The sequence below is a fragment of the Dromiciops gliroides genome, chromosome 5, assembly GCF_019393635.1.
Source record: "Dromiciops gliroides isolate mDroGli1 chromosome 5, mDroGli1.pri, whole genome shotgun sequence".
In the NCBI taxonomy this organism is placed as follows: Eukaryota; Metazoa; Chordata; class Mammalia; order Microbiotheria; family Microbiotheriidae; genus Dromiciops; species Dromiciops gliroides.
Window position 1 is genome coordinate 147,652,544 of NC_057865.1, and position 19,042 is coordinate 147,671,585.

Genomic DNA, 19,042 nt, shown 5'->3' on the forward strand with positions numbered 1-19,042 from the left:
CTCTCCTAATCTGTCCTTCCTTCCTTCACCTCTCCCCCTACCTTATGTCCTTCTCCTCCTACTTTCCCTCAGGGAACAATATATTACTATACCCACTTGATTATGTATCTTATTCCCTCTTTGAGCCAATTCTGATAAGAGTAAAGCTCACTCACTCCTCCACTCCTTCCCCATCTTCCCCTCCACTCCATGAGCTTTTTCTTCTTTCTTTTATGTGAGCTACTTTTCCCCAGTCCACCTCTCCCTTTCCCTTTCTTCCAGTGCATTCCTCTTACCCCTTAACTTTATTTTAAATATGTCATCATGTTTCCACTAGGTGGCACAGGCAACAAAGCACCATCCCTGGACCCAGGAGGCCCTAAGCCCAAATCTGGCCCCAGACATAAGGCACCCCACCCTGCCTGTCCCACAAAAAAACAAGAATAAACAAAAAATAAATGCTTTACAGATATCATCCCTTCATATTCAATTCACATCTGTGCCCTCTAAGTATATTCCATTCAGTTGCCCTAATACTGAAAAAGTTCATATGAGTTAGAAGTATTATATTCCCATGTAGGAATGTAAACAGTTTAATCTTTAAATATCCCTCATGATTTCTTTTTCCTGTTTGCCTTTTTATGCTTCTGTAGGGTCTTGTATTTGAAAGTCAAATTTTCTATTCAGTTCAGGTCTTTTCATTACAAATGCCTGAAAGTCCTCTTTTTCATTGAAGTTCAATTTTCCTCCCTGAAAGATTATATTCAGTTTTGCTGGGTAGGTGATTTTTGGCTGTAGTCCCACTTCCTTTGCCCTCCAGAATATCATATTCCATGCCTTCCTGTCCTTTACTGTAGATGCTGCTAGATCTTGTGTTATCCTTACTGTAGCTCCACAGTATTTGAATTCCTTTTTTTCGAGCTGTTTGCAATATTTACTCTTTGACCTGGGAGCTCTGGAATTTGGCTATGATATTCCTGAAAGTTTTCCTTTTGGGATCTCTTTCAGCAGGTGATTGGAGGATTCTTTCAATTTCTATTTTACCTTATGCTTCTAGAATATCAGGGCAATTTTCCCTTACAATTCCTTGAAAGATGATATCTAGACTCCTATTTTGATCATGGTTTTCAGGTAGTCAAATGATTTTTAAATTATCTCTCCTGGAGCTATTTTCCAGATCAGCCGTTTTTCCAAGGAGATATTTCATATTGCCCTCTATTTGTTTTTATTCATTTGGATTTGCTTTACTGTGTCTTGGTTTCTTATAAAGTCGCTAGCTTCCATCTATTCAATCCTAATTCTTAGGCAATTATTTTCTTCAGAAAATAATTTTGGCTTTTGTATCTCCTTTTCCATTTGGCTTTTCAAGCTGTTGACTTTTTTCTCATGACTCTCCTGCATCGCTCTCATTTTTCTTTCCATTCTTTCCTCCACTTCTCTAAATCTTCCTTCTATCCCTCCTACTTTCTCTTCAAAGTCCCTTTTGAGTGCTTTCATGGCCAGAGACCAATTCATATTTTTATTGGAAGCTTTGGATGTTGGAGCTTTGACTTCATTATTATCTTCTTCTGAGTGTATATTCTGGTCTATCTTTCCCCCAAAGAAGCAGAGGCGCTTTGCCTGAGCGCCAGGCCAGTGTGTGCTGGGATTTTTAAACTTCTAGCCAAAAGATGGGGTCATAAAAACCTCAAATAATAATTAAGTCTTTACACCTCAAAGATAGGTGCTATTATTATTCCTACTACTTTTTGAGGAAGCCAAGGTAGACAGAAGTTAAATGACTTGCCCAGGGTCACACAGCTAGAAAATGTCTGAGGCAAGACTTGGATAAAGATTTTATGGTTCTAGGTCCATTGCTCTATCCAATACACAAATTAGCTGCCTCATAACAGCTGAAGCCATGAGACTACATGAGTTCTCCAAAGGAAAGTGTGTCAAAAGAGAGAAGCAGAGGGCCAAGGACTGAGCCTTAAGTAATATAAATAATTATGAGATGGAAAGATGAGGAAGGAGGGAAAGATAAAACAAAGAAGAAATTAAAAGTACAGTATGGGAAAATTCCAGAAGTCATAAAAGCTGAAAAGAAGAAAAAATTTCATAGAAGGGTAATACTAAAGATAGGACAAAATGAATGAGTAAGAAAAGACAATTGAATTTGGTAAGTAGACCATTAGTAACTTTTAAAAGAGAGCTTTTGGGGTATAAAACTTTGCATACAGCAAACTTTGAAACTTTAATTCAGCAGACTACTACGAGGTCTGTATCCCAAAGAGATTTAAAAAGAAGAGGGAGGAAGGGATCTATTTGTTTTTTCTTTCTTTTTTGTGGGACAATGAGGGTTAAGTGACTTGTCAAGTGTCAAGTATCTGAAGCTGGATTTGAACTCAGATCCTCCTGAATCCAGGGCCAGTGCTTTATTCACTAGTTGCCCCAAAAGGGATCTATTTGTACAAAAATATAGCAACTCTTTTTGTGCTAACAAAGAATTAGAAATTGAGGGGGTGTCCATCAGTTGGCAAATGACAGAACAACTTTGGTATATGATTGTAATGGATTATTATTGTGCTATAAAAAATGATGAGCAAGATAATTTCAGAAAAACCTTAGAAAACTTACACAAACTGGTGCAAAGTGCAGGGAGCAGAACCAGGAGAACATTGTACATGGTTCTAGCAATAATGTATGATGATTAACTATGAATGACTTAGCTATTCTCTGCAATGCAATGATCTAAGACAATTCCAAAGGACTTATGATGAAAAATCCTATCCACTTCCAGAGAAAGAACTGATGAAGTCTGAATGCAAACTGAAGCATACTATTTTTCATTTCCTTTATTTTTTGTGGGGGTTTTTTTGGTCTGTGTCTTCTTTCACAACATGACTACTATAGGAATATGTTTTGCATGATACATATGAATAACATATATCAAACTGCTTACCATCTCAGGAAGGAGGCAGAAAGGGAGGAGAAAATTTGGAACTCAAACTGTGTTTTTAAATGAATGTTAAAATTGCCTTTACCTGTTATTGGTAAAAATAAAATATTATTTTTAAAAGAGAGGCTTTTTAGTTGAGTTGGGAACAGAAGTCAGATTGGGAGAAGTATTGAAGGGTTAAATAATTTAAAATTGGAGGTAAAGACGAATCAGGTTCCTCATTTCCCATGAGGTCACCACCCTACCAGAGCCTATTATTTTTAAAAAAACAATAAAAACAACTAAAGAGAATGGGATTCCATAACATTCATCAACTCATCTGCCAATGGTTTTCAGATATTACTCTCTGGCTTCTCTGTGGTTTTGTCTCTTGGCTTCTCTGTCCTGATGTTTCCCATTTACCTGTCCCTGTAGGTTTGATATGCTTCTTTTAGTGCCCCAGTTCATCAACTTGACTTACGCTTCATTTCTCTCCTGTTTGCTCCCTTGCGTTTGCTAGTTCCAAATCTCCATGGGTTTTCTACTTACTTCACTTGATTTCCCATTGACTATGCCGCAGGAAATATTTCCACTGGAACAACCATGCAGTCCAAGCTTCTACCCTGTCTACTACTCTTCATCCCTTCAACCTTCATTACCCTCTTTAGTAGAGTTTCAATAAGACTATCTATGTCATAAATATGTTACTGAAAGTAAGGCAGAGAAATAGTCTCCTTGATACCCAGTCCAAGTTCATGCATCACTTGACTATCTTTTAGACCATGAAACATGGTGTAATGTTTTTTCTGGTAGAAAAAATAATGTTAATATTATTCTACTGTTTATCATACTAATTATAATTCAGAAGAGCACACTGCTTAAAGTTTTTTAGTTCCCATTATTTGTTGGGGAAAATAGTCTCTATTCTGAAAGTACGGTTTTTGCTTAAAACATTCCATTCAGCTTATGAGACTAACATAATTTTTTTTCACTTTTTTACAATTAAAACTACTTCTAACTAGCAGGCATATTCTTACCCCATATCTGATCCTAATCACTTATGTAACAGCAAAATTAAAGATGTTTAGTTATACTTAAGAGCTACAGGAATTGAAGTCATCAAGCAAAAAATATCCATGTTAATCTCAGTTCCATTTTAAAGAAAACACAGGCACAAAGGAAAAAAATGATTACCTGACAAATGGAAAAAGAATATAATCATCAAGGGATTAAAATGCTTATAGAAAATGTTTATGAGGAATAGACAACTAAAAATGAAAAAAGGATATTAAAGATAAACTTTCATGATCTCTGATATGTTAAGAAATTCCATGTGTGATATTTGAATGACCAGTATTCCTCCTTGGACATAGTACAAAGTCTTCCTGTATGAATAATGATAAATTCAAATGTTCTGTTATATAGTGAAAAGTAAACTAGACAGTATCAAGATACTTGGATTCTGTGGCTAGATCTGTCACTAACTTGTGGGTAACCTTAGAAAAAAATATTTGTCAATTCTTTGCAAAATATGGTGTCCCTGACTAAATTATAATTCTTCAGGTATGGTCTAGTCAACATAAAGAACAATGTAGGGAAAGCTAGGTGGTGAAGTGGAGAGAGCACTGGCCCTGGAGTCAGGAGGACCTGAGTTCAAATCTGGCCTCAGACACTTAACACTTACTAGCTGTGTGACCCTGGGCAAGTCCCTTAACCCTAATTGCCTCACCAAAAAAAAAAAACCATAAAGAACAATGAAACTATTACTTTTCTTATTTTTGACACTATATTATTGATAATAGGAATTTGGTCTAAAAATTTTTTGTCTGCTACGTTTTGCATGACTGCACATATATAATATTGAATTGCTTGAGTTCTTAAGATGGGGATAGAGAGGAAGGATGAGAATTTGTAACACAAAGTTTTAAAAATTGATGCTACAGAGGCAGTTAGGTGGTGCAGTGGATAAAGCACTGGCCCTGGATTCAGGAGGACCTGAGTTCCAATCCGGCCTCAGACACTTACTAGCTGTGTGACCCTGGGCAAGTCACTTAACCCTCTTTGCCCTGTCCCCCCAAAAAACAACAATGCTGCAATTTGTTTTTACATGTAAGGTAGGGAAAATTCTAAATAAATAAATAAACAAAAAAAACAAATAAATAAGTGAATAGATAAATAAATGAATGAATGAATAAGTAAATGAATGAATGGATAGATGATAGATAGATAGATAGATAGATAGATAAATGAATAAATAAATAAATTAGTATTTGACTTGATAATTTTAAGTATACAAAGCACTTTTCCCAACCATCCAGTGGTAAGTAGAGAAAATATTAGTATCCTCATTTTATTGATAGGAGATTAAGTGACTTGACATTGGATACACATTTAGCAAGTGTCTGGGGCTAATATAGCCTTAGCCTTTTGTTTTAAAAATAAAATGTAACAGTTTTATATATATAAAATCACACTGTTGACTCATATTAAGCTTGTGATTCAATAAAATCCCATCTTATTTGCATAAACTTCTTCTGTATTGCCTTCTCTCCACCATCCTATATTTACTTCTGCTTACTCGCTTTTCTTTAAACATAAATCATAGGGCTTTACAAATATTCTTATTATTTTTTGGACTCACCTTTCTAGAATGTTAAGAACTTTTTTGGAAATAAAATCTATCATCCAAGTTATTAAGGAATCAGCCTAGTTCAGCAAAAAGAGTAAGAAGATGGAATACAAAGACTTAAGTTTAGTCTTGGTTATGCCACCATCATAGCTAGAAGACTAGATGTATTGTGGTATCTTTTTGAACTTCAATATGCTCATCTGTAAAGTTAGGCAATTAGACTTTATGATGGTAGAAGTCATATAGAATCCAATTTAGGCAAAGCAGCCAATTTTGGTTTGATGGTAAAGAAAGCTTCCTAATAATTAGAGCTGTCTAGAAGTGGAATGGACTGCTTCTAGAGCTTAGTAGAGTGCCTGGCACATAGTAAGCACTTAATAAATGCTTGTTGCCTTGTTGACTAGAGATGGCTTCCCATTTCTTGGAATTCTTCAAGCAGAGTGTGGACAACCACATGTTGTTTATGTGATCATGGAGATTTCTTTCATTATAGTAGTTATACTAGATAGTTGTTGAAGTCCTTTCTTTTACCTTCAGTGATACTGCGATCTTTAAAGTTTCTTCCAGTTCTAGAATTTCATGTTTTTATGGAATCGTGAAATATTTGAGTCCTCAAACTTAAATTTTAAGTCATTCAGAAATAGCCATTCATAATATCCCTGGAATCTACCCCAACTCAATTCAGCAAACTTCACATTATTCAGATACAACCTGAAATGTGCCTTCCCTAGAGCAGGCTTCCTCAGCTCAGCTTATAATGTTTGCTAATAAGGTCTATTTAATTCCTTCATGATTCTGTCTTAACCATAGGCAGATAACCAGTAAATTTCAATCATTCTCCTAAAATTTAATTACCAACATTGTCTGACCAACTACAGAAATAATTCTTCAGGATTACCCTTGTACCTGAGCTCTGCCAACTTGGTATATTCTGGCTATTTTGCTATTGTTGTTGTTATTTTATAAATTCTTTTTTTTTTTTTTTGGTGAGGCAGTTGGGGTTAAGTAACTTGCCCAGGGTCACACAGCTAGTAAGTGTTAAGTGTCTGAGGCCGGATTTGAACTCAGGTTCTCCTGACTCCAGGGCCGGTGCTCTATCCACTGTGCCACCTAGCTGCCCCTATTTTATAAATTCTTAAAGGAACTAGTTTGTACATTTGTTTAACCATTTTTTCCACTCAAAGGTCTCTAAGAAAATAGATATGCAAATGGATCGCAATTTGGGGTATGTAAAAGATTCCAAGAAAGTTAAGGGTTTTTTCCTACATTTTGGTCATGTCTAAATTTATAATTTACTATTCATCAAAACTGGGACTTGGTATATATCAGGTAGGCAATTTCCAAATGGACAATATATGCTTATTAGTGCAAAGAGAGATGTTTGTAAATATGAATTTTTAAAATAAATTACATTAATGACAGAAAATTCAGATCTCTTTATTTTGTAATGTCGTCATTTAATAATAGTAATAACAGCTAGCATTTATTCACTACCTTAAAGTTTGTGAAGTGCTTTTATCTCACTTTAGCTTCCCAATACCAGCAAACAGATACTATTATTAACTCCATTTTCCAGGTGAGTAATCTGAGACAGGCAGAGATTAAGTGATTTTGCATGCAGTTAGTATCTGAGGTCTAATTTCAAGTCATCTCCTTGACTCCAGGTCCAGTGTTGTCTCCACTGAGCCACCACCCACAAGAGGAACAAGCTTCAAACTTTGCCTAAGGTATAAAAACTCCTTTTTCTGCCTCTGTTCTTCATACACAAAGCCAAGCTGACCAAACAACACAACTCAAAAAGAAAATCACATTTCTTTTGGTTTATAGAAGAAAACCAATATCTCATCTATATTCCAATGAGATAGTTCTTTTGAGAACTAGTTGAGAGAGTGAATTTGGGAAAAGATAGATGTGTGTGTATATAGGGGTGGTGGGTAAGTTACTACCCTCAACACACACACAAAAAAGGGAAGTTATAAGGAGTAGCATTAATAGAAAAAGAAATAAAATTAGTAGCTTCAGAATTTGCAAATGTTGCTGGTGGTGTTTGAAACTCCTGTTAATAATAGTTTAAGAAAACTAGTAGTTTCTAGGAAGCATGAGAGACCAAAAAAAGGCTGAGGGACAAAATAACACCCTGTGATTCTGCCTTGGCCTGCCTTCCCCCACTGCTGTATCCCTCTGCCTGCCACCTCTACCACCTGCCACTCACTGCCTCCTACTGGGGATTGGTAGATTGAAGATTGTCAGCTATGCTTCAAGGACACAAGCTGGATTCTGGGTGTTGGAATGCATATGCCAACATCACTATATCCAGTTGGAGGGACTGTACTCTGCTGCCCTCGACCCCAATTAACTGAATTTTCCCCAAGCATAAGAATTCTTAGCTACAACCCTGACCCTGAAACTTTGCTATTCTTGTACTTAGAGAAAGTGCCTCCTAGGCAATGAAGCTACAATTCTCATCCAATCATAAAGGTTGTAACAATCATTTCCTCTCTTCAATTACAGGAATCAGCTGATAACCCAATATAAGGAGTGGAATCTAGTAGACTTGAACTCTCAAATGAGTCATGAGAGGAGGTAGTTTGGGAAAATAGGCTATCGAGTGCTTATTTGAATTCCTTAATTACTTTGAATAAATATCATTTTGCTTTAATGTGATGTCATGATAATTGCTGATTAGGAATATGTTGTGAGGGCAAGATGTAGTAGAAAATGGGGGCTTGTAAGTCATGGTTTGAATAGATGTTGAACCCAAACAAGATCTAGGAAGCAGTGTATGTCTGTGGAATGTTGTACTGGCAAGAGGACTACAAAAATCTGCATGCAATTATGTTCTACATTGAAGATCCCTTTTAGGGTACTAGACCTGAATGGTCTGAAATGAAAACTCTTCCTTCATCTCTTAAACTCAACAATTCTTGTAGGATTGAATGGGCTATAGTTACATCACAATCCCAAACATATTACTCTTCCCTTTGATCCCCTACCTCTGACTCTCCCTCTTTTCCACTTCCTATTCTCTATTGTATCTTCTTCCCCCTCACAAAATATCAATAACTGCATATGTGGTTTACTGTAAAGTAACCTTATAAGAATATTACTCTATGCTAAATCCTATTCATTTTGCCCAATATTGCTCTACTTTCTGTTCAATCTATTGGTTCTATAAATTGATTTTAATTCACCTTCCCTGTTATAAGCCTTCAAGAATATTTAATTGGATATTGCTTTATGTAAGATTCCTTTATTTAATCACAGAAAATATCTTATGCTAGAGTGTGAAAGTATACTTAACTAGGAATCGGGAGACCAGGGTTCCAGTTTCAATTTTGCTTTGTGACCTTATAACCTGCTTTGTGACACTTTTCTAGGACTTTATGGGCTTACATAAAAAGGAAGTTCAATCAATTAGGATTAGATTATGTCCCAAGGTTCTTTCCAAAATACTATGATTCTTCACATTTTTTATCTTCCTAAATGTATTCAAGACCTTGAAGACAAGATTGTCATTGTTTTCTAGATATAAGAGAGCTATTTGACGTCACTGTATTTTTTCTGGGTTTGTGGAATCCAATATCAAAACCTGACTTCTCAGAAATAGGACTAGAAAATAAATGGAATTTCTACATGCTCCTTTCTGATTTACCAATAATTTGGTTGAATAATTGTTGTACCTTTGTTTTCATATCTTTGAGTATTAGGCATTTCAAACTGTATGTTCCAGAGGCATGTTTAAACTCAACAAGTGTAAAACTGTACTAATTTTCTTTCCCACTAAATTTCTTCTCTTTCAAACTTCACTATTTCTGCTGAAGGTAGCATGACTCTTCCAGCACCCCAGGTTCATAATCTCACCATTATTCTAGACTCTTCACTCTCCCTTACTCCACAATTGATGGAGCTCAGCATTTACCTTCATATCCATCTCATATCCAATCCTTTCTTGTTTTCAAACAGCTACCACTCATCAGGTGATTGCTCTTTCCTAAATTATTATAACATCTTCCGTGCCTCAAGACTTTCACTACTCTAGTCTATCCCACATACTGCCACCAGAGTAATTTTCCTTAGGTACAAATATGGCCATGTGGTAACATCAATAAAGGTTTCATACACATGATGGTGCCTGAGCTGAAACTTAAAGGAATTGTGGAAATTTATTTTGATTTGGGGACCCAACCTTTGGGCTGAGATTAGAAAGCCTTAGGCCCTCAGGGTCTCTTCTGTGTGGGAGGTGCTGGTGCCCCTCCCCCTCTGCTTCAGCTGAGCCAAAAAGCCCCATGGGCTGTACAAGACTCCAGGTCAGACAGTTGGGGGAAAAAAAGCCCCCAGCTCCCTCTGCCCTGAGTGGAGGTATCTGAGAGATGCTGGGCTCTGGGGTAGCCTGTGCTGTGGCATGTGAGGCTCGAGTGCACCCCCACCCACCCACCAGCCGCAACCCTGGCTGGCAGATTAGCTTGGTCTGTGGGGGTGCAGGAAGCCCTGAGATTTGAGTGGAGAAAAGATATATATAGACCTGGGGGTTAGACTCAAGGGGATCAGACAAGGAAATCGGGAAGAAGAGGTCAAGGGGTGGCTGAAGAGACGGCAAGGTTGGAGAGACAGACAGGGGGCTACAAGGATTCAGGAGAAGACAAGAAGGACTAGGAGCAGAAGAAACGAGAGGTCCGAAGGGCAGACTGATGGAGCAGACAGATAGAGGTCGGTGAGAGAGTAAACACAGGGGTTCAGCAGTGGCAGTAAGGAGAGGAAAGTTAGAAACAAGGGATTTACAAAGTGAAAGGGACTCGGAGTTAGAATAAAGGACCTGAGTACCCTAAAGCAAGAGGCGGCTAAGGCCCTGATTGTATTTTTTAAAAGTTCGAGGCACAGCAGGTGGGAAAGAGATGCAGTGGAAAGAGAAGTGCCACAACACAGTCAGGTTGTACATTTTATTTCCCTGTATTCTTAATTTTAAATGGTATCTCATAAATAAACTCTGCTTTGATTATTTAGTTAAGAGGCTTCTTAATATTTTGTTTATCAATTTGGGAGTGGAGCAGTGTGGTAGAACTTTATAAACAGCCCACATTAAATTAATAGACAGTCAGATAGTCAAAAATCCCCAGATTAATCACCCCAGTCAGATTAGTCCCCCAAAATTAGCCCTAGTCATCAAAAATATTCTTACATTTGAATGGTGACCCAGATGGGATTTATGGCCCAATTATAATTTCTCTAAGCTTATAATTTTTCATATAATCATAATTTTTAATAAGTACAGCTATTATAATTTTTCCAGGTTAGATTAGCTAATTATTAATTAATTTTTTACAGGATGGAAGGTTTCTGTGGCAGAGGACAAGATGGAGTGAATACTAGGTATAGAGAATAGCTAGTGCAAAGACATTTCATCCTACCAATCATTAGTGCCCTCTCTCCCAAACAACCTTGCATTTAACTACTTTGTGTGTGTGCATGTGCATATGCCCAGGTTGACTCCATTTGACACATACATATACGCACATATATGTGTGTGTATGCATGTACACATTTAGATATGTAGATTCATAGATATATGTCTATATGTGTATGTACATATGTACACATACATACAGCTGGCAGCTACGTGGCACAGTAGATAGAGTGCTAGGCCTGGTCAGAAAGATTCATCTTTCTGAGTTTGAATCTGACCTCAGATACTTCCTAGCTGTGTGACCCTGGGCAAGTTACTTAATCTTGTTTACCTCATCTATAAAATCAACTGGAAAAGGAAATGGCAAACCAGTTCAATATCTTTGCCAAGAAAACCCCAAATGCCATCATGAAGAATTGGACATGACTGAAATGACTGAACAACAATAACAAATTCATGTATATATACATATATGCAAAGTAGTTAAATATACACTATATTAATGCATATATATTTATATATACACACAAATATGCTACTATCATTTATTTCAGTCATGCTGACTCATCATGACCCCATTTAGAGTTTTCTTGGCAAAGATACTGGAGTGCTTTGCTACTTCCTTCTCTAGCTCATTTTACAGATAAGGAACTGAGGTAAACAAGGTTAAATGACTTACCCAGGGTCACATAGCTAATAAACATCTGAGGCCAGATTTGAACTCAGGAAGATTAGTCTTCATGACTCCAGACCCAGTACTTTAGCTACTGCACCATGTGGCTACCCTGTACACTCAAAGATATATGTGTCTTATTGACTTTATATTTATAATGTATGTACTTATTATCTTCCTGATGAAAGTAAACTAATTTGAACCAGGGAAGGGGGAGTGTTTCATTCTTTGTACTTATATCCCCAGTGCCTATCATAGTGGCAGGCCCATAGTGGTCAATAAATACTTTTTTATTGATTAATTTTAGAAGATATGTTCATGAACTCCATTTCTCACTAGGGAAAACTCTGGACTACATTTCCTAGTAGATTGTATGTGACCTTGTCATATACTGACATAATCTAGTACATACTCTGATTGGATAATGAGGCTTTGGTGTAAGGTTGTTGGGGTGGGTTTTTGTTTTTTGTTTTTTTTGTGAGAGACTGGTGGAGACAGTGGAAGCATTGGCAATAGAGATATGGATGACAGTGGAGACAGGAGCAAAATAAAGGGCAGTCATATGGAGAGAAAGCCAATGGAGCAGAACTGGCCATCCTGACTGGCATTCTGTCCAGACCAGAGTAAGGACTGTGAAAACTACCTGGCATATAATAAGTACTTAATAAATGATTACTTCCTTTCTTTCCTTCCTTCCCACCTCCTCTTCTTCAGTTTCTTCATCTGTAATATGGGCACAATAATAGTAATTACCTCCCAGGCTTGTTGTGAGGATCAACTGAGATACAAAACAAGGCAAGAATTCGAACTCAAGTCTTCTGTCTATAAAGTGACTCTTTTTTTAACTATACTATACTATGTCTCTGGAGCCTTGATAATTCAGCCAAAAATTCCCACTACGATAAATAGGAAAGTGCAGTATCACTGCAGCATCTATGCTGCATTCAATTTATTTCATACTGGGAATAGACTGGTGGTCATGACCCCTTGGAAAATCTCTAGGTAAGGGTCAGGGGCTGCCTCTTTGAAGGCCGATGAACAATTTTGGTTTCATTGTGAATTGTCAGCACTGAAGTATTTGGAGGCCATGTGCCTGAGGGTGCTGTCCTTCAGAAGAGACATAAAGCAGTGCTCTTGTCTGTGTGTGATCAATAAATATCCCTTGGCACCTCTGTGAATAGTAGGGCTGGTAACCTTGGTGTCACAGCAAATTTCTAATTTGGGTAATTACATTCTGCTTCTCTCCATTGCCCCTGTAGCTTAAATAGGAAATGGAATTCTTCATTTTCCATCATAAGCTGCTGCTGAAGTTACACTGCTGTGAGGTGTTGCTGTGAGCTGTTAAACATCTGCTGTGCCCTACTTCAGAGGTGGTTGCATTTTAATTGAATTTTACTTTAATTGACTTGAACACACTATATAGATTATAAATCTGTTTATAAAGTGTTTTGGAGTCTATTTAGGTGAAATGATCCACATAAATATTAAACCATGATAATTAATGCTGGGTAAAATATTTTTAGATGTGTATTTAATAATAACAAAAAAATCCACTGCTTAGTAGCTTTCCAGAAAGTAAAACATGCATTGTGCATTCTATTATTTCTATTTTACAGGGTTTTGAGTTCTTTATTCAGCAAGTCAGTCATAAAACAAGTATTTACTGAATATCCAATGGGTTAAGTACCATGCTAAGTGGTGGACTCTGGAACAACCCACCTATTTGTAAACTCTTTGAAGGTAAGGGCCATGTATCTTATTTTCACCTTGACAATGGCCCCTAATGGATGCTCACTGAATGGTTAAAGAGTACTACAGAAATCTAACTATACTTCCATTGTTCTGGAGCCTACCTTACACATTGACAGAGCAGGAGGTACCTTCAGTGGTATCATTTGAGGGCTTGCTAGAAAGCTTGGAAAACCTTTCTGATTCCTGCTGCCCCATCAGACCTGTTCCAGCCAGCAGCATCATAAAAGCTTCTCCTTTGAGTTGACATGGTCTCTTCTGAAAGGTCACAAATGCATTTCATGGATGGAATTTCCCATAGTAAAAAATGCATAACAATTCATACTGGTCATTTTGGAAAACAGAGCATCTATTATATAAAATATATGTTTTATATGTAGCCTATATAATATGTAAAACAAGATTTATTTTTATAACATATTTGTATCATATAGAATATATTTATACACATATATGTATATACACAAGGAAAGTTTACCATTTAAATAAAGTCTGTGATTAAACTTTGTATTGTGTGAAGAATCATTTTATATTATTTTACTTTATTTTATTTTATTTTTTAGTGAGGCAATTGGGGTTAAGTGACTTGCCCAGGGTCACACAGCTAGTAAGTGTTAAGTGTCTGAGGCCGGATTTGAACTCAGGTCCTCCTGACTCCAGGGCCGGTGCTCTATCCACTGCAGCACCTAGCTGCCCAGAATCATTTTATAATGAAAAGAATCTCCTAATTTCTCTGTTTGGTAAATTTCAGGTTTTTAAAATATTGGCTTTTGATAAATAGGTAATTCTTTATTATTATGCTTGTTATTATTACTTATGGTATATTCAGAAGACTATATTTCTAGTCTTGATAACATACACCTTGCTCCCTTATTCATTCAACAAATATGTATTAAATGTCTGATGTCTGCAGAGCTCCATACCAGGCATTGGGTGCCTGGTATTCTCATTATTTTCTCACCATTCTCACTATATTCTCACCATACTTTAAAAAAATACATTTTTAAAAAGAAGAAAATAACTTCAGTCTAATCCAACAAGTATTTGTTAAGTGCCTATTATTTTCAAGGCACGGTGCTGGGTGGTGGTGGTGGTGGTGAGGATATAAAGACAAAACCAATAAAAAAATGGTCCCTAAGCTCAGAGACTTCATGTTTGCAACCACTTAGTAGATGCTAACTCCATTGGATTGAAGGAGATTCTGTTCTACTGGGGAAGGGGGGCTAGATTTAGCATTTACCCAGATAAATTAATATAATTTGTGAGAGTGCTAGAAACAAGGAGATCAGGAAAGTCTTCCTGTGGGGAGTGATACATGAATGAAACCTTGATGACAATTATGGATTCTAAGATATGAAGAGGAAGTGCATGTAACACTTGAGTTATGACTGTGTAGAGAGCCTGAGGCAGGATTGGAGTATGGGTACCAACAAGTAGACCAATCTAGTTGGAAAATGTAGATAAAGCAAAAGAAGAAATTAGAAAAGAAGGAAAAAAGAAAGCAACACAAGTCATTCAGGAGTGGTTACAAATAGTGGCCTATAGGGGCAGCTAGGTGGCGCAGTGGATAAAGCACTGGCCCCGGATTCAGGAGTACCTGAGTTCAAATCCGGCCTCAGACACTTAACACTTACTAGCTGTGTGACCCTGGGCAAGTCACTTAACCCCAATTGCCTCACTTAAAAAAAAACAAAAACAAAAACAAAAAAACCCCAAATAGTGGCCTATAGCTTTGGCTAGGTACTCTCATCCTTGGTTCACTGGAGACCAATGTGGATGTCTGGAAGTTGAAACATGAGAGGAGGAGGAAAAAAATAATATGAGAATACATTTCTAGAGGACTTTTAGGAACAACAGAGAGTGGGGGTAGACTACAAAATATGTGAGAGGAGCTGTTGTGATTTCCAGTACATTCCTAGTTGGACAATCATTCTTCTAATTCGGACCAGTGTGTTATTTTCTGTACAGAAATGAGCAAGACCCATTCTAGATAAATTCAAAGATGTGCACAGCTATCTGGCAGTGTTCCAAATGCTTTTATTATAATGATGAATTTATTTGAATTGCTGATTGTGTATGATCCAATCTTGGAACAACAAGGGTTCAGATGCTTAAGGAAATGGCAGACCTACCACCCCTGAGGAAAGGGAGTTTTAAATAGAGTTCATCATAATCAGAGAGAATATGCTTCCCAGTTCTTAAACCTCATCACTTTTCTGCTCCTTTCTTACTTTCTTCCCTGGATAAGTTCAAAGTGTTTCCATTCAGTACTCAAATATGGAAGGATCTAGTATCTAAGTATAGAGAACTGCTGGTATGGGAATTTCTTCTGCCAACCCATTTATGACTTAGTAGATAAGTCCTAGAGAGTTGCTTGAGGCACAAGGGGGTTAAGGAACTTAGAAACATAGTTATAGCTAGAAGGGGTCTTTCATTTTACAGATCACAGTGTAGGTCATACAACTGGTCTAAGTTCTTTAATTTTTTTTTTTTTTAGTGAGGCAATTGGGGTTAAGTGACTTGCCCAGGGTCACATAGCTAGTAAGTGTTAAGTGTCTGAGGCCGGATTTGAACTCAGGTACTCCTGACTCCAGGGCCGGTGCTCTATTCACTGCGCCACCTAGCCGCCCCTTTTCATTTTACAAATGAGGAAATTGGGGCAGCTAGGTGGCACAATGGATAGAGCACCAGCCCTGGAATCAGGAGTACCTGAGTTCAAATCCGGCCTCAGACACTTAACACTTACTAGCTGTGTGACCCTGGGCAAGTCACTTAACCCCAATTGCCTCACTAAGAAACAAACAAACAAAAAAACAAATAAGGAAATTAAGGCCCAGAATTGCTAAGTGACTTTTCCAAGGTCACATAGCTAAAAAGGAGAAGAGTCAGGTTTTAGGTGAAATCTCCTGATTCCAAATCAAGTATTCTTTCAATGATACCGTGCTGCCAAGAATAAAATAAAACCAGAGACAATTTTTGAAACCATGTATTTCTTGACTCCAAGCCCAGCAATCTATCCCCTGTGCCACACATCTCTATGTATGGGATAGCTTCTCCATGTTTCCACTTAATATTCTGAGCAAATTATCATGTCATACCATTGGCAGGAAGAGACTTTAATGGAACAATGCTTTTAGGGAAAGAACTTCTGGAAATTGAGAATACCCTATATTCCATGATAGAGTAAGTAAAGGTTTGGCTCAGCAGTTACCATTTTTACCCATCCACCCATCACAATAAGTTTGGACAACCTGTGGGGTACCAGGCCAATGAGTGTGTTCTGAGGAAAACAGGTCCAGGTCTAGACATGTGGCATCCTCAATGTGAAGGAGTAATATGACTCAAGATAATGGTCTAAAATTGCTCTGGGTAAGGAGAAGTCAGGAATCCTTTGCAATTTCTCTACATCCAAAGCAAATACACTAAGGATATCTGCATTCTTTCCTAGCCTCAAATTTGGAATTCTAATGAAATACTATATCTAGATAAAGAACTTACGTGACTTAAATGAACTGTTTCAAAGAGTACATCAAAGAAACTCTTTGTAAATAAATCATACTGTTAAAAATGTTATGTAAATCTTAAAGGATGTAACAGCTCTTCATTATGCAATTGGGTTAAGTTACAATTAATAGCAAATGCCCAGCTATTGCTGAATATATTTTCCTTTTCCTTTTTTTTTATCCTTTCAAGTAGTGAAAATGTTGATCTCTATGCCAGTGGGAATTCTAAATTGTCTACAATATCCTTCCACCATCATCTGTCATGTTACCCTATATTTGAATATTTTCTCTTTTAAGATCCTTCTTCTTTGGTCTGACCTCCAAACAGATTCAGATTCTCACTGAGACCGCCAGATGATTTAAAAATCAGGTGAGAATCACATTCACAGATGATCAGAGACTTCTCTTGGAATGGAATTTTCTTAAATAAGAGTCACCATGAACAGCTTGAAATTCAGCTCATCAGTAAGTTTAAGTAAGATACAAACATACTCCTTCATAATTGAAGCCATTCTGATGATGTTATCACCTTGTGAGCATGTGAGTAACTGAAAATACTGATTTTATTACTGGAAATCCTTTCCACATTGGATACAAGTATAATTTGCCATTTGAAAGACTGCTCTTTAGAGAGCTTGAACTGTGTGCAATGTTGGTTTCCCGCCTCATGAACTGCCTTTATTTAAAATGTATAACTATCTCCTGATTGCCACCCACCAGGTGGTTCCTGCTATTGTCTTTTTCTCAGCATCCTAGTTATTCTTGGAAGAAAATTTGGATTTTCTACCAACAGAGTCATTTAGGCTCTCAGAGGCATGGGTGAAGTTTAAGCTACCAGCCTATGTGTAATTTATTGCCTCAGAAGGTGCTATAATGTTTGAGATCAAGAAATTCAAATGTTGATAGGATTCATCAATCAAGGAATTACAGTAAGTCATTAGAGGCATCTGCATTTCTATACAACAGCTAGTTCACCTATACCCTCTAACCAGTGTTATCAGTGTAATCAGAAAAAATACATTGTACCTCCCTCTCTCCTATGTGGTGCCATCTCATGAAGCATGCATGATGATTGGTTCATTCTTCGGTACTCTTGCTAAAGAGCAAATTCACTCAGAGGCTTCTGGCAGGGCCTTTGGCACCTGTATAAGTGTGTGAGAGGGAGGGATATGTAGTGGGAATGTGGGCACGTTATTGCAGCTATTGTGTCCATAGCCTACCTCTATCCTACCCCTTGAGTCAGACCCACTTGGTGCTTTGTAAGCCTATGGCTTAAATTATAAAAGGTTTGGTCTGAATATGGGGGAAGGTTATGAAGAATATTCTTATAACCTTGAATTGCATCAAGGTGCTTCTTTGAGTTCCTAACTGCTGAAGGGAAGTATTTATTTATTTATTTGTTTATTTATTTATCTATCTATCTATTTATTTATTTATTCTTGTGCTATGTGTTTTTAAACATCAATTATTGGTTTTAATTTAACTTTTATGGTTCACAAGTAGCTATTGCATTTAAGCAAACAAATGAAAAACACCTTGAACACCTAAAATTTAGGCTTAGCTTATAATAGGGTGACCATGTCAGAGGACTGGCCACTGAGCTAGGAAGAGTGGCCCACGTAGTAGACTTTAAGAGGAATGACTCCATCCTCTCACTTACAAGATGGAAACTTGGAATTTTAAAGCTAAAAGGATCTTTAGCAGAAATCTAGATTAGTTCTCTTATTTTCAGAGACCTGTAACTGAGGCCCAAAGATGTTAAAAGACTATTGCAATGAGTTTAGGAGGTTGGGTTGAGGTGGTATGGTATATATGGAATTTCTATTTGTCCTACAATATAAAAAAATAAAAGACCAAGGAAAAAAGAAACTATTGGACATTTTGAACTATATGTCTGTAACCTTCTTAAACTCAACATGCCCCAAACAGATGCCATTATCTTTTCTCCCTAAATAATTTCCTCTTCTGAACTTCCCTATTTCTTTCAAGGGTACCACTGTTCTTTTAGCCATCCATTTCAAAACCTGAGTATTGTCCTCAGTTGCTTGCTTAACATCACTAAATTCTCTGCAGTTTGGCTTTGGCTACATCATTTGGCAGAAGCTACTCTCTATAAAATTACCAATAATCTCTTAATTGCCAAATCTAATGGCTTTTTCTCAATCTTCATCCATCTTGACCTCTCTGAAGA